Genomic DNA, 14,209 nt, shown 5'->3' on the forward strand with positions numbered 1-14,209 from the left:
TTAATATCAAAACGAGGCAAACAAAAGTTTGAGAAAGTGACAAAAAGTCTAATTAAGATTTCAGCACTGTTTGCAATTATATTTTTCCTTTAATCGATATTCTCCACATCGCATTCTATGCATGGCAGAGTGAATTTTCCCCCATTTTTAGTATGCACCCAATTCCTCTCAATTAGTCTCGTTGATTTGATGAGGTGTCGTGTGGCGTCTAACCGCCCAGCAACCTCATTTGACCCACTGTCCAGTAATTAACTTAAAAACAGACGTGCATAAAAATACATAGGTTTTTTTGTGTTACACAAGCCTTGTCAAACCTATGCACTCAATTGCATTGTGTGTGCCTATTTGTCGAACGCCTATCATCATTAACGAGCGCCAAAAAATAAACTCAATTTCCGCAGTTTTTGCAGGATTGTGTGATAAATTTTGTGACCATCCATCCCAAAATGGAGATCAAAGGATAAAATAATAATAATCAAGCGTTATTTTCGCTTATCTCTGCCCAATAGACATTTGCAAATAGTTTTTTTCCAATAATAACTTGATGCATATTGATTGAAGTGCTCGTTGGGAATAATTTTCTAAAATGCAAATGAAATCATTTGGAAGCTGATACTGAAACACAAATATTTATCCCAACACGAAAATATATAATTCGATAGGAGTGTTTTTAATGAAAAAAAAACGAGAGAATGGCTATTTTTATCAATTAAGATATCTGATTTTAGTATGTTGCTCCATTAATTTACAATTTATTTGTGACTCTGGCAATATTTTTTTTTAATTATCTACATAATAACAGCCTCGAAACTAATAACAACTGTGCAATTGTACTAAAATAGATGTTAGATTATAATAATGTATGATTAAAAAGACATGAATAGTTTTAAATTGTTTTTCAGATGAATATAAGTGGTTAAAGTTTCGCTCACTGATTGTAATCAAGATTGCAGTTTTTGTAAAGTAGAATTTACAATTGTGTTAATTGCAATTTTTTCACGTTCACCACAATTTAAGAGAGCAAAACCTATTTGTTCTCCTGCAATTGCTTAACAAAGTTTACCCAGAGAAATTAAACTTCAATATATGGTGCAACTAAAATTGGTTCTTTGTCTGAGCGATGAGATGCAAACACTATCTGCTGTTCAGACCATTAATTACAAATGAGATTTTCGTATCGTGAAATCGGGGGTGCAATGAAACACATCTCTTGAGCGATAATTTCTCAATATATCGACAGTATATCGATTTTGGGCGTATGTACTCAGGGAAGTAATTCCATGGGAAGACATTTACTTTGCACAAGAGAAACTTGTGCAACCCACTAATTCCCTCTGCAAATTCTCCGCCACGGGTAATCGAAGGGGTGATGTGCTTTCAGAGATTAACCATTTCCATTACAGTGATATGCTCGTGCTCTGAGTGTCGATTGTGCATCGCTGTGGTGCCATTTGGGACATTATGTAAATTCCGCGAATTAAACTTTCACACATCGATTGTTATTGCAACGATAAATTACGTGGGAATTACTTGTCTCTGCGATTTTTACTACTTCAGAGCTTTTTTCGGGGGTTGATTTAGAGAGATTCTGTCACATGTGATTCTCCTTCTCAATATATAGTTTGTGGAAAATCATGGAAAAGCGCAGAAAATTGCAGTTCTGTATACATAAAATTAATGGCATTTACATAAAGAGAGCGATGCAAAGTTCTCTCTAACTATAAGAAAGCATTAGATATGAAATTGTACGGTTTTCTCATTCTCAGAAAGTCCTTTTCATCGCATCTTTGTCGCAAGCAGTAACATTTTTCACCACCAATCTGCACAAGAGTGCATATTTATGAGTGCAACTTTACCCATTCGCTACCAACTCCACCACTATATTCTCGTGCACTTAACCATGCACTCTGTCATCTCTTGATGGTGCCTGAAAGGGGTAAAGCTCGCGAGCTTATGTAAAATGCGAAGAGCGAGCATTCAAGTTTTTCCTCGCATGTGTAAAAACGAGTGCCTAATTGTGAATCATGTTTCCCTCCCAAATTGCCACATACCTTCCTGTGAGCTCCAGCGTTGGTTCCAGCTCCGTTCCTTGTGCAAGGATCCGTCCTTGTGCTCTCGCGCACCGACACCCAAAAAAACCACAGACGCAATTGCTCGGTGACACCCCCGGAGACACCTGCCTAAAATCTATCGGTGACAAGGTTGCGCCCTAGTCATAAATCTTGCAGAAACTTCATTGTCTTCTGTAAAATTGCACACTCAGAATTGACTTTCCAACTAAGTCGCTCTGCGGAAATATTCTGAATGAATATATCTGTGTAAATTCACTGCTTCGCAGCTTCACTTGCTCAATCGAAGACTTTCCCAATTTTCCGGGTAATTTACTTTTGGTCTGTGTGAAGAGTGGAAAGTTTATGCAATTCTCCTTCCGGGAATTTAATGAAAGTTTTCAATGAGAAACCGTTCCAGTTGAGCTGCACTCGTGAATCTGCAATGATATAAAGATAAAAAAGGTGACGGCTTTAAAACAAATTATTTTTTATGAAATCACATAAATTTTTGTCAAAAGGAATTATTTAGAGAATTTGAGTAAAAGTGAAACTGTGCAGTAACTGAATTCAGTATTGAATTATCCAGATAAATTGAATTTTTGCATGGCCGCATGGAAAGGAGTGAAAATCAATTATTTGTGTAAAAATATTCAGAGCCATTTGGAAATGGGAGACACCAATGACACCTTCGGAATGTTATCAGGTCCCCAAAGTGCTTAACGACGCAACGAACACGGGTTCACCATTAAATTGTACTCTGGGTGATATTGTAAAGTCTAATCCCATCTGAAGTTGGTTGTTTTTCTTGCTTCGCATGCAAAAAAGCCAATTTTCTAATAAAGTCCATCAACGATGGGGTAATTGGGGGTGGCAGGTTTCGGTGTACACCTCTCAGGAGCCTCGCCACCACGCTCCAAGAGGCACATGCGAATTTTGCCAGGACGTACGCACTTTCAATGCGGAGAGTGCTTTTTGTGCTGTAATTGGATTAAGGAGAGCTTTTTTCATTGCGAAAACACTCAATTTTACACAACAATCAATCAATATTTACTGAGTGCTTGACAGAGAGCCAGAACGAATTTGGGCAACATTTATTCCATCTCTTTCTGGGGGGCGCTGAATATCAATGCGAAAAATATTGCGTGCAGATATTTTTGGCACCGGCGGTGCCACCCATTCGCGAGTCCACGTCCTGTGCAGAAGCAGCCCGAGAGTGAAATATCAACACAAGGGTGTTCTCATCGTGCTCATCAATTTAATGCAGAATTGGACGAAGTGAACAATTAAATGGGAACACGTTCCATATGGCCGAGCAGCCATTGGAATAGTGTCTATTCTGTTCCCCATTTTAAATATATCCCCCGAGTTGTGTATTTGCCAGTGACGCTGACATGTTCGAAAGGACATCATCCTCGTGTCAATGGCATTTACAGGGTGTTCCCATGATGAATGCAAATGTTGCGACATCAGGGAGTGGAATTGGGATCTCCATGAACACGGCTTCACCACCACCACCACCACTTCTCCACCCTCCGCCACTGCAGCAACTCTTGCACTCCATGGAGTGATGAATCATATGAAAAAATCCACCTCATCGTCGCTGAGACAAGGAAATATTCCCGTGAGAGACACAAACTATTTCAATAAATCACCTAAAAGTCAGTATAAAATGTGTGACGGTGAAATGCCATCGCCAAACACTCTCGTTACGTTTGCGAATGGCTGGGAAAAGCTGAAAAGTTCAGGGGGTCAATAACTTGATCCATACTTCTTTTGCGCTATGAATTTCTCACAAATGCAAATGTAATTTTTCTAACAACACAAGTGCTTGAATATTTCATTTTACCACTAAAATATACAGTAAAAGTAATGTCAGAAGCTCAGATTTACAAGTAACGACTCATAGCTTTCTTAAAGCGATTAAAGACTTGCCGGTTACCCTCGAACTGTGTAAAACTGAAGATCAGCGATAAGTCATGGTTAATCTCAGACATAATTCGTGGCTGAACTGGCGCTAAACACACTCAGGAGTTATTTTTCTTTATCGACACTAGCGACAATTTTCCTTCGTGCATTCAGCTGTCAGTTGATTTGTTTATTATCTCAAAATAATAATAAAAAGCGTGAAATTTTACGATAAAATTGCAGAAGAATTTAAGAATTTTAAGATTCCACGAAATCATTCGCAAGACATGCTCCATTTTGTTCATTTTGAGTTGTGAAATGTTTCAGCGAATTATCAGCGCAGAAATATCGGTTGAATCTTTGATATATCGGGGGATTAATCGCGTTTTATGGATCAACCAACTTTCAGTCACACACTCGCTCTCTCGCTGATCCTTCCGTGAATCACCGGCAAGTCTGTAATCGCTCTTATCAACTTACTTCCAATTGATTTCTCAACCACTTCCACGCTATTGATTCAACTGGTTGACTCTGCAGTTCTTCAATCAACATCCCTTGCTCCTTTATTTGTCCGACATCCGGAGTAAAGGCGTGCATCTACACATTTCTCGGAAATTAATCACAAAATGACGTTGTGTAATTCATCCATATCCCCTTGGCAAATATTTGCATTGACTTGCAGAATGTGTGCATGCTTGCTCGCCCCGCGTCTGGACTTTTGGCAGGACGAGAAGCTATTAAAGTTTTACCCCAGTGAATAACTTGGCTTTGCACAAATTCCAAACTCCCACACTCCATGTGACGCCCTGAGGACAAGCTCGGGACTCGGTGGCGACTCCGTGAGTGGATTAGACAATGTTAGTTTTCTGGGAGGAAAAAGCGCTCGCGATTAATCCTGGAGCGAGGGTGGGAAAAATAAATTAAAAGTCGCATTCTGCCAACGAAAGGGTTCTGCAAGCGTGAAGTTCATTGGTACTTGTGGAGTGACGTAATGAGAAAATCCGTGCCAGCACTGGGGTGATTGTGAAAAATGTCTTGCGGGTCTGAGAGCAAGGAAGGAGCCATAAAGGAGTCCTTCTTCCTCATGTATGACAGAGTGCTTCCTTCGCTGCGCCAATGATCGCGTGGTTGATGTAGGGTGGGGCCTCGTGAAAAACATGAAAAGTTGCTGATGAGGCGAGGAAAGCATTAATTAATTGATTTTCTCCGGTTGTGCCGACGTGGAACAATTGGGGATGCTCCCACTCGGTCTGCCAGCGCGAGTGCTGCGCCTTCGAGGCCAGGTTTTCGCAAATAATGAGATTTCATCCGTCGCATGGGAAGTGAATTGCAATATTAGTTGACTCGATTAGAGCCATAATTGAGCCGTCACAGAACATTGACTTGTACCTCAATTATTTCACGTAATTAATTTGCGGACGGGAAAAAAGGGACTTCCAACCGCAATTACCGGATGGAGGATCGTGGCGCTGTTGCTGACGGCATATGCTCATATTTTTTTTTAATTAAATAAATACAACTACATGTTTCAAAAGCGTTTCAACACTCTCAGCAGTCATCGTCGCAAAGACTTGCCATTAGTTTGACCCAATTTTTCACGTGAAATTTATAGTACACGCGCTCGAGGCGATGACTCACTGAAAAATCTCATCTGCTGAATTATGTTCTCAATTCTGTGTCAGTTTTCCTTGGTGTGACTGTAAATTGGGCTAAAACCCATTGTTTTCTCACGTCAGTTTATTTCAGTGGTAAACAACCACCTTGAGGAAGTACTGACTGCACTTTTCGCAATGCCCTCATTCATATTCCCCTGCTTTGCTGGACTATTTTCGTGCAAGACTTTTGCTGAATGGTTGAATGTAAGGAAAATAACACAATTTGCAGCATTCCAGTGAGGTGATAAATAAAAAGGATTCAATGTAGCGCTGAGTTGATGAAATATTTCACAGAGACTGCTTCTGGACAATTGAATGAATGGTTTCTTTGAGATGCAATTTTCCATTTTGCATAATCAAGAATACTGATGTATTTTTGAATAAATCGATGGTTAGTGGGGGAAAATTCTGCTTCCTTCCTCGTGCACAAAGTAACAATAATCATAGAATCGTCTCAATTTCCGACCAGAGTATCATAAAATGTGGCAGACGTAAGTAAATAAAGTGAATATGAGCCATTTCGTAATACTTAAATGCACCCATTGACACACTTTTCACTTGCTCTTCCTCTGGCAATTTTCCCATCTGGGGGTTTTCAAGTTTACCAATTGTTCCACACGAATGCAAAATGGAAAACACGCAAATTGTTTGTGAGTCTCCTCAACATTAGACCAGTCCTTGAGCCTCTGCAATTGATTTATGCTCTCCGTTCTTGACCGTCGCGCGCGGTGCCGAAAGACTTATCTGGCGTGCACATATCAAAATAAAAGTATGTATATAATGCCGACAAGCCGGAAAGAACTCCACTCTGAGTGGCATTAACACCCACTTTGAGATTTCCATTAGATGACTGTTGATGGAGGATTGACTGCTGCTATTTTTGTGTGCCGATTTACTATATAGGAAATCTTCTCAAATCCTGATCCACTTCTGCACACCATCAACTTGTCTATATTTCTCAAATCACTGCATTTTCATGTGTGTGAGAGTTGATTTTCCCAACAATACTTGTTGAGAGAGAGAGAGTGAGAGACACGTTTGAGGAGAAGCCACAAATAAATCTCGGTGAACCTTCTCGTGCTATTTTCATCTTGACCTCGACATTTTTGCCCCTTTTCTCCTCGCAGGCAAAACAGACATAAATTTGAGTTTCACTTTTTTAGGGGTTACATTTTGAGGAATTAACAGTGATTTTTTTTTCGGCCACCTCAACTTTTGCACGGTTCACCGTGAGTCATGGTCGCTATTTATCAAAAATATATTTTTCGTGCCGCGCCACCATCATTCTCGCAATATTTACCATGGCGGCGGCACCAACAAGAGCTGCGCCCGAGAAAAAAAAAACCGCCACACACATAAGAGTGTATGAATAATGATTACAGAAATTGGATAGTGTTCTCCGTGGCAGAAGAAAGAGAGAAGTCAAAATTTCCACACCATTCATATCGATTTTCTCTGAATGCCCAGAGAGAGAGAAATGCTGCTGTACAAGTTTGCCCTCTTCGGGCATATCTTGAAGTGATGCATTTGGAATTTCTTCCACAGACTTAATGTGGAGATTTATATATGTTCCACTTCGGTGAGGAAGCATGTGGTGAAGAATTTCCTGAGAGATAATTTTTCTTGTAACGAGTAATTTTCACTTTCAGAAGAATGTTTTCCGCAATTTTCACATGGTTTTTCACCGGGTGGAAAGGGCTTCGTTTTGTCAGATAAAAGGATACCGAAAAAAACGAAGAGCCTGCAAAGGGTGCTTTTCGTATTCCCAAATAAAAATTTTATGAAAATTATATTGCCTTTTAACTGATGGTTTTGCATATTTAATATAGGGAAAATCCGAGTAATCTTTATTCCATCTGCAAGCAATTTTCGTATTTTGGAATAATAATAATAAAAAAAACTGTATGAATAACTCAAATGTCACGTGGAGAGATTAAAATTTGAAGGTACATTTTTGCACAATAATAAATTGTGGAAAGGTTCTATTTTCGGGCTGTGACAGTATTTAACGATGCGCTCTCAAATATTAATGCCACTATTTAGTTACTTCGCATGATTTATTACATCGTGCCGACATTTTTATACGCATGTAATCGTGATGATCATGTGGACTTTTTGCGCAATGCTTTTTCCGTTGATGTTTGTTTTGCCGCGCGGCGAAGTGGATAAAAAAGCATCCAGACGCAAAAACATGTCGCATATTTCAAATGTTGAACGAGAAAATACACTAATTTTCACAAGAAGCACTATTAATTTTCTCTCATAAATTAATTTTCTCCCCACAAAACAACACAAACACTATACAAGCGTGAATATTAATTTGTCAGAGAGAGAGAGAGAGTGAGGATGGTTATGAAGTTATGAATTTTCATTGTAGTTAAATGTTCTCACAGAGAAAAGCCTCGAGTGGAAGCTCGAGAAAGCAATAGATTCCCGTAGAAAGGCGCCAATTGTTCTCGAAATGTAATTTACAGAGGATACTTTGTTGGGTCATGCTGGGTCGTTGACACAATGCGCCTTTCAGCTGCTAAAGCTCTGAAAGCTCTTCGGGCATACGTGAGCTTGGCAGTGGAGAATTATTGAAACAGCTGTTCCTCCGATATGACAAAAAGTTTCCACACTTTAGAGGATACATTCTGGCAGGGGAAAATCTTAATTCATGTATACAGACTCAGTGGAGTACGTAGATAAAGTTTATGGAAATTGAAGCAGATGTCTTGTCAATATTGAAAGAACATTTCTCTGAATAAAGAACAATCCTCATAGCAATTGTTCGTTATATTGTGTTTTTCCTCTTATTTTTTTTTCTTTACAGTAAAGTATAGTTTTCAGGATTTCTCTGGGGGTTCTCGTTTCGCAGCAATAACGTGAGAATTTGATGTGAAGGACAAAATGAGAAAATGTGTCACACAAAACTGCCGAAAGTCTGGATGTATAAAGCTCAAGTGGTTTCAATTAATCCTCCGCAGGCTTTGTGGTCAGAAACGGTGACGTCGCACAGAGATTTGATTGCGCTGAGGCAATGCTCAAAACTATGAAATCTCCAAATGTTGCCAAGGCGAAAAAAGAGCCGCACACATTGAATTAATCTTGGGAAGTTTTGTGGTTTTCTTGAGGCAACAATACGGAGTTGAGTGGAAGTGAGCCAAAAGTAATCCCTCACTCATGTTCCACGTGTCGTGGCGGGAGCCAGCTTGTATGGTTTTTGTTCATTAAACTTTTGGGTGTTCCACCCCCTCGCCCCCAAGAGGTCTGACAATTTCACGTTCTGCAGGGAAGCGCCACAGTGTCCCCAAAGGCGGGCGAAACTTTCCGCTATAAATACCACCGCAACACAATGGGTGTTGCATTAAGTTTCACATATGTACATATATTGTCAACTGAGGTAAGATGAGCTATTTTTATTATTTAGCGCGCATCATCGAGCATGGCAATGAAAGCCAGGCGGTGTGAAGCACACCGTATATTTATTGATATGCAACTCATCGACATTCAGCGGAGCCGCGGGCGAAAATATGCCATCAAAAAGCCTCAAATGCCAAGCTCCTTTCGGTCTTCATGGATGATGAACACCACGAAATTGCCAATGTTTGGCTGAACACAAATGGGCAATATTTTCTCTATGAGCTCCGCTTCGCCCACAACTTTTAACACACCACAATATTGAATTTTCATCCCCTTCTCTTTGCCGGGCGTTTTTTCCCCGAGGTCGAAGAACCGAGCTTCTGAGGTCAAACATTTACAAATAGAGATGGATAGCTTTCAGCCATCAGTATTATACATATGAGTTTAGCATGGGAAAAAAAGCCTTCATATATGGGTTTGCACAGTTATCAAAATTTGAATAGAATCGCTCCGCATAAGGTTTACACAGGCAACAGAGACATTATTCTGACCTGAATTTCACAAACCCACAACATTACATAAGATTCATTTAAATTTGGATAACTGTTTGACTGTGTTTAAGAGCAACGAGCGCTGCAAATCTCTATACTTTAATGGATTCATTCGTCAAAGAAGAATTTGCATATGAAATAGGGGATTAAATATGGAAGGAAGTCTTATGAGAAACTTCTCGTTGTGATCATGTTTCACATGCTAAATCTTTTACCCCCAAATAAAAGACTACTTCCTCTGCTAAATAGCTTATATTTTGATTTTAATCCCAATACACGAGTGACACTCAACTCCCACAAGTCACGAATTGCCACAAAAATAGAACCATCATCCGAAATAAAATTATTCTAGCGTAAAAGTCAATTTCTTTCCATCACAATTGTGCAAAATTCAATGTGAAAAATGAAACCGCAGAGCTGAAAGGCTGCCCAAAAAGTGACTCAATGATTGAAATGCCATAAATGTCATATTAAGGCTCACGAGACAACCCCTTTTTTGGCCAAATGATGAGCTTTCACATTGAATTTTGACTGTTTTCACCCCACATTTAATGTATTGGAAGGGAATTGGCGTATTAGAGTGTCGATCAGAGGTGGGAATTAACCGTGAAATTCACGTCAGGAGGTCTTCTTGTGGAAGTTATCAATAATTTTCCATGTCACACGAAACTTTTAACTCTGTGACTTTTATCACACTTTTCTCCAGTGAAGAGCTGAGCAGTTGCGAACACTTAAACTTTGACTTTGTGACCGCGAATTTGAAGTCCATCTAACTTTCTCTACAGTTTTAAATTTATTTAATTAAAAACCTTAATTTCAATTCAGAAAATTTGCTGATGTTTAAAAAAATTAACAGAATTTGCACAATTTTCCCTCTTCCTGAATATCTAAACTAGTTTTATTAGTGATTGAATTTAATTGTATTTAGAACCAATGCTGAAATGAACGTATTTGTGTAGAGAAAGCTGAAATGTTTATTTACAGAAAGACGAGGAGTTCATTAATTAAGAAATCCCCAGGAAAAAAACTCGTAAACAGAATTATTTCGAAACACCAATTTGAATTTTCAGACCATTAATTAGTGGAATCCGTGGTAATAGTTTCTGAATAAAAGCTCCCAAAGTTCCGGGTAAAAAAGCTTCGATTGGAAATTGAGTCGCTCACGGAGACTCATTTGCTGCATGGGAGAAAAAGATGAAAAGCTCAGGATTTACACAGAGTGCCATTATTTGCAGAGAACGTGACGGAAATACCTAAGGAATTCGCAATGCTCAAGTGGGAATCGCCAGAGATTTTCCACCCTAAGTAGACGACAATCTTCTAGTATCTTGACGTCGGCATTCACCATTTTCTCCAGCATTGGGGAAACATCATATGAAAAGGACGCAAATCGATACGTCAACCAACTCTGGGAGCTTCAATTAAAAAACTTGTCCAATCCTCGTCGGTTCAGACTCGCCGCATTCCTCTAATTTCTGACGTTATGTTCACGGGAAAAAAAGCAGACTAAACTCAGTCGCCTCATTGAAATTCATAAATTCTGCATACGAGCCATTCTCTTTTTTCGCCACAGTGCTCAAAAGCTCATCCTCTCGCATGATTTTATTCATGCAAGTCCTTTCAGTGTTATTAAAAGAGTTTAAACAATTACAGAAGCCCATCAGACACTTTTTCTCTCGCCATGTCTCGTCTCTTTAATGGGGTAGATTCGTGCCACCCTTTCCCCCCAGCGCTCAACTGTATACTTATTGCTCTATTATGCGAAATGAACACGTAAAATTTAAAACATGCGTAAGGGGATGGAGGGATGTTTAGAAAAAAAAACAGCGTGCGTCATTCTTAACGCACCATTAAGCGTCACATTGCAGCGATAGACCGTTGCAGAGGCGGAAAAAAGTCACAAATTTGACTTCGTGAGAAAGTTATTGCGATGCAAAGAGCTGGAGATGTGAGTCGCATTGGCGGTTCGACAGTTTGAGAAGCGTAGTTTTTGCGTAATTTTCCAGATAAATAATATAATCAAACACTCATTAATGCCACCACAGGATTTGGCTCACCACAAATAGAATTTACAATCAATATTTACTGCATGATTTCACAGAAGCATTGTAATTGTTCCAATGAATCACCCCCAGTTGAGAGTACAAAAATACATTTCACCGCAAAGCTCAGTAGGATGGATAAACAGTGATAAGCTTGCATATAATTTATATGTATTTGCCCGGATTGAGCCATGAAGCTCGGGACTAGCATGAGTCTTAAAAGCACATTTTGGTCGCTTTGAGGGATTTCTGACGCAATGGCTCACACTCCTGACTTTTTGGTGTATGGAATTGGCACGAGGCCGGGACTTTATATGGGGTATAACATTATAACGAAAGCCCCAGCGCGAAGCATGCAAAGGCAGGACAAGGAAATCTGGCAGAATATTTTTATTAAATGAATCCAATTTTATTGGGTGTGTTGAGTCGCCTTTCCTTGGAAGTCACAGAGGGATGTTGGGCGAAGGGTTGGGGGTGAAAGTGCGTGAGGGTGGAACAAGATTTCCTAGCCATATTTAAATCATGTACACAGAGAATTATTTATGAGTCACTCTGGGTGGGAAAAGCTGCTGGTGGCGTTGAGGAATGAAAGAGAGAAAAGCTCTGTCATGGACTGGACTGAAAGCCTGTTTGATGAAAGCACCTGGAGTCGCTGCAATTGAATTTCCCAATCATGCATACACACGTGGATAATTGATCACATTGGGGTGGGTGAAAATTAGCCATTTGTGTCGATGAAATGTCACTCTATTGAGTTAAAGCACTCACGGCGGCCCAGAGTAAATACTCCTGGGCATGGACTTGTTGACGTGAAAATGTTATGTGTGTCAAGATTTTAGAAGTGCCTCTGCGGAGGGCAGAAAGCCACCCCAGAAGAGGCACCGGATAAATTGCATCCGAGCCTCATTTGGTGACATTGTATGGCAATGCGTTCGTCAATAATTCATCAATGGGACGGCATCGCACGGATCGAGTCCCGTCCAGGACTGTCCAGACGATTCTGACCCCTTCTAATTACACCCAGTGTTATCCATCAGTCGATGGGCATTTCGAGTGAGTGAGTGAGAGAGCTGAGGGAAATGAAAATCGTGTGTAGAATAGGGAAGATCAAAGATAGACACTTTGCTGACCGACACTGGAGTATTGGAGCGAGGGAAATTTCCCTAAAGAAATTACCAAGTGGGACATATGAGGAATAATTTAGCATTTTATTGCAATGGCACTACACACTGTGGCTTCTATTTAATTTGGCCTGAGAGGACAAATGAGACAGGACATGCCATTTCTGTGGCTCTGAGGGATTTATATTTACAGCGTAAAATATACCAGAAAACCACATAAAATATTCTTCAAAACTTGACGGGGAAACTTAAATATGAATTTCTCCAGAAAATTGATTAAAAATCAAAGTAATTCGCAATAATAAAGTTATGTTTTATGTGCCACAAAATTAAGCGACAAGTTTTTACACGTAATTTTCCATCAATTCATGCGGAAGTGATTACCAAAAGAAAAGCGGAGGGAAAAGTTTGAAAACTCAATGGACACATTTTCTCTCTATGTACATTTCTTGGTACATTTAGGACAATCTCGCTGTATATTTTCATGTTCATGGCACTTTGTAGTGTTTCTGCCAGGCATTTCCAAACATCTTCATGCCTTCTCAATCTTGGAAAATGTTTGGCTTTATCACATGGAGGTGGATGAAATTCGGAATTCTCCTACTCCATCGGGCATGGAAAAAAGAGGAGGAAAGAAGCGAAACCTTAGTAATTCTTGCACCTCCCGTTGAGGGTAATAATTCAGTTGCTCAGCACAGTGCACATGAAAGGCGAATTTTCAGCAATATGGCCAAAAGGAAGGGAAAAAAAGCAAACAATTTCCATGAATACAGTAATGTGAACTGACGTGCTTAAATACAAATGCACTGTGCAACTCTTGCGAATTGCTTTTCCTCGCAGGCTGAATGTGGAAAAAAAATCTCTTTGCATTTATTCAGGAGTTTATATAGAAGTGGATAATTTATTGCCTTTTCTTATTCTGTTCACTAAAGAATCCAATTAAATTGATCACACACACAACTTGGTCATGCTCATTTGAGGAAGAAAAATGCTCTCTTTGGCTGCGAGAATGATAACACGAAGAAGTTATTTGCACAAGGATTGCTATGTTAGTTGACAATTTTAGGGGAAAAGATCATTTTACTCAATTGAGAAAGTTTTCACATCATTTTCGCTACTTTTCTGCTTGAACTTAGAATTTCATCTCTAGTCTGAACTCTGCGCCATTGCTGAAGTTGGTTGAAGTGGTGAAATTTTTTAATTGAGTCTCGCGAGCTTCTGTTTCAGGCTAAACTCACTAAATTAGAGTTAACAATATATTCAGGAGGTTGCAAGGTCTTTTTTTCCTGTAAAAATATTTAGTTAATGTGCAAAAATTCACTACAAATGCAAAGTTTCATTATCAAATTAGCTCTCATGAACACGTAATTGTTTCAGAGGAAACTTTGCTGCTGGGAATCAAACTTTTCGGATATGGCATCAGATGGAAACTATCAACATGGAAACTTGAACGGATATTTTCTTATTTGCAAAAGCACGTGAAAATTAGTTGGGAAAGTAATTTGTCAAAATGCTGCGCTGAAAAGATATTCATCCTGT

The 14,209-nt window shown here is 39.5% G+C and overlaps 2 protein-coding genes across 7 annotated transcripts in view; one reads left to right on the top strand and one right to left on the bottom strand.

The window, feature by feature from the left end:
- The window catches only part of LOC132261153 (arf-GAP with coiled-coil, ANK repeat and PH domain-containing protein 2), a 292,140-nt gene that overhangs the window by 115,951 nt on the left and 161,980 nt on the right, over nt 1-14,209 (top strand). The gene's annotated exons all lie outside the window — the stretch shown is intronic.
- The window catches only part of LOC132261155 (glutamate-gated chloride channel), a 56,863-nt gene that overhangs the window by 28,521 nt on the left and 14,133 nt on the right, over nt 1-14,209 (bottom strand). For all 6 annotated transcript variants that reach the window (XM_059759763.1, XM_059759761.1, XM_059759762.1 and 3 more), the window contains exon 2: nt 2,052-2,488. The gene's annotated coding sequence lies outside the window, so the exon portion shown is untranslated. The remainder of the gene's footprint in view (nt 1-2,051; nt 2,489-14,209) is intronic.

This window comes from Phlebotomus argentipes, unplaced genomic scaffold (assembly GCF_947086385.1).
Source record: "Phlebotomus argentipes unplaced genomic scaffold, Phlebotomus argentipes genome assembly scaffold_18, whole genome shotgun sequence".
NCBI classification, from domain to species: Eukaryota; Metazoa; Arthropoda; class Insecta; order Diptera; family Psychodidae; genus Phlebotomus; species Phlebotomus argentipes.